Source organism: Dermochelys coriacea, chromosome 7 (assembly GCF_009764565.3).
Source record: "Dermochelys coriacea isolate rDerCor1 chromosome 7, rDerCor1.pri.v4, whole genome shotgun sequence".
In the NCBI taxonomy this organism is placed as follows: domain Eukaryota; kingdom Metazoa; phylum Chordata; order Testudines; family Dermochelyidae; genus Dermochelys; species Dermochelys coriacea.
In genome coordinates, this window is record NC_050074.1 from 58,360,521 (window position 1) to 58,363,214 (window position 2,694).

The 2,694-nt window shown below is 45.4% G+C and overlaps 1 pseudogene; it reads right to left on the reverse strand.

Moving 5' to 3' along the window:
* Positions 1 to 1,103: 1,103 nt before the first annotated feature.
* On the reverse strand, positions 1,104 to 2,322 carry LOC119858996 (annotated as a pseudogene).
* Between the last annotated feature and the right edge of the window lie 372 nt (positions 2,323 to 2,694).

The following is a 2,694-nucleotide window of genomic DNA, read 5'->3' on the forward strand; positions in this document are numbered from 1 at the left end:
TCAGTTCATCAGCTGTCCACAGACAAATCACAAAAATGATTATAGGGCTGGGGTGACTCTTGCATGAGACTGAAAAGATATGGACTGTTTAGTTCAGGGAAGGTTTGAGGAAGTGGGGACAGGACAGCAGTCTACAAACTGATGAATGGTTTAGAGAAGGTAAACTGGGTACTCCTGTTAACCCTGATTCACAGGATAAGAAAGAGGAGACTGAAAAGCAATACTTTTAAAAGTGAACAAAGGAAAATGTGTATAGTGAATAAACAACCCGTGGAAATTACTGTCACAAGATATCATGGAGACTAAAATTTTACTATGATTAAAAAAAAAAAAGACATTTATAAGAATAATGAGAACATACAGGGAAAATTATGAGGGATATAAATCATCATAGTTTAGGGAATGAGCCCACTCCAATACAGAGTACTCTTCAATTTATAATTGCCCTTTGCTTTACAACAAAGTTGGCTATTTACCACCCTGATCGTTCCCTTCCTACATTCTTTCTTTCTTGCATATGTTACTAGAAGCAACACTGGAAAAATCTGTGAAGTGCCTTAGCTCAGGTTTCACAGATTCATAGATTTTAAGACTAGAAGGGACCATTATGCTCACCTAGATTGACCTCTTGTGTAACACAGGACAGAGAATCTCCCCCAGCAATACCTTCCTCAAGCTCATAACTTCTTTATAATAATATTTTTGCCTAACCTTTTTTGTAGTCCTCTAGTCCAGTATTTCAAGATTTTTTAGGTCAGTATTAATGATTCAGACTTCCTTGGCCAGTTCCTTTGATACTCTTGGGTCCTGCGCATTTAAAAAGGTTTAACTTCAATAACTGCTGCTTACCAGCCTCCCTAGTTACTGATGTAGTGGAAAGTCGTTTGTTATCATGTCAAGATATGACAACACCATCCTGCTTCTTTCTGAATGCAGAACAGAACTATGTATTGAATACTACTGCCTTTTCTGCATCACAATTGCCAATTTTACCATCCTCATCTGGTAGCAGACCTGTACCATTGATAGGCTTTCATTTGTTCCTGATATATTTAAAGAGTTCCTTCTTATTGTTCGTAACACTACTAGCTGTGGGCTTCTGGCTACGTGGAGCTTATGAACTTGGTGATGGCTTTGGTGGCCTTGGGCATGATTAGTTTGGCTAGCAACCCTGGCAGCAGCAGCAGACGAATGATTATGTGGTTCTTCTGGGGAAGGAGTTGTCGAGCACTTGTTGAAATCCATAACAGGGACCATCTCCTTGGTGATGTGCTCAAAACCATCCCTGACAAAAGGAATCATGATGCCCATGGTGTTGGCGGAAATGCCGGTGTCGGGGGAACCTGCTTCAGCACCTCGCATGTGGAAATGGAATAACTCTCCTTCCTGCTCCTTCTTCTTATCCCCCTTCTTCTGAGCCTTGGACACCACTTCCTTGGAGCCTTTCTTGGGACTAGAAATGGACTTGGCTGGCTCAGGTCTCCTGAAAGCTGGTTACTCTCTACTGCCCAGAACTGGTCCTCTTGGCTGCACATGCATTGGCTCTCTCTGACTCCCAGATTCAGGCCCAGATGGGCGCTCCCTCCAATGCCTCTGTGTTTTAAGCTGGGATTTTCAGAGGAGGCCACGGGTGATAGGCACCCAAATCCTACTGAAATTGAAGGGGAGCTCAAGTGCCCAAAATCTCAAAGGTATTTAGGCACCTACATTGATTCCTATGGGGGTTGGGCACCTCAGGATCTGGGCCTACCTCCCTTTTCTCCTTTGAAAACTCGAGCCTAAAAAGGACTAATATATGCCATAGCGAAAGCCGTGCAAGTTGCTATGGGGCTATTGTGATCTCGTGTAGCAAGAGCACACCTGTTGAGTAACAACTAGAATCCCGGCTTAGACAGAAGTAATTCAGAATGACAGACAGACACATGGTCCCTGTCTCATCAAAGGAAGCACTCCAAGACAAACGCAGTTCATTGGTGCTTCACAGGCTCTTCTTGTTTTTCCTCCCCAAATCTCCAAGAGAGCAGGTGCATTGATCATAACTCAGGAACAAACAGGGAGAAGCAGGTACAGGGAACTCACTCCTCCTCCTTTCAGACCTGTGCAGGGGAGCTAAAAACCCAGCTGTGTAGCCCAGACACCACTAGAGGAGGACAAAGTGTAGCCCTGAGTGGGAAAATATGGAAATACCAGCATTGACCATCACTTTGCACCAAGGGTATGAGCCTATGGCTGTGGGACTGAGCTCAGTGTAGCTTGAGGAAATACAGGGTGCACACCCGAAAAGGAGACGTAGGAGTTCTACCCTAGCCTCAGAAGAGCCATTGCGCTTGCCTGTGTCTTCTGCAAGCAGGCTGCTTCCATGGACTGGCTCTGGAGAGCTTTGCTTCTGCACGTAAACGAAATGAGATCTAGACCAGTGCTACTCAAAGAGGTGGTCCACGGACCGGTGCCGATCCGCGAGCCATCGGCTGCCGGTCTGCACGCACATTGGAAAAAAAAATTGCCGGTCCCCCACATCAGTTAGCTTGAGAAGCACTGATCTAGACTATTGCCGAATAGGGAGCACAAGTCCCTAGTGTTGTCAGACACCATATCAATGAGCCCTGTTGATCCTGTGGGTCCTGTCGGCACAATACAGAAGCACCCCTGGGTCCTACCAGCCTTGCCACAGAAATTTGAATGGCCCAAAATAGC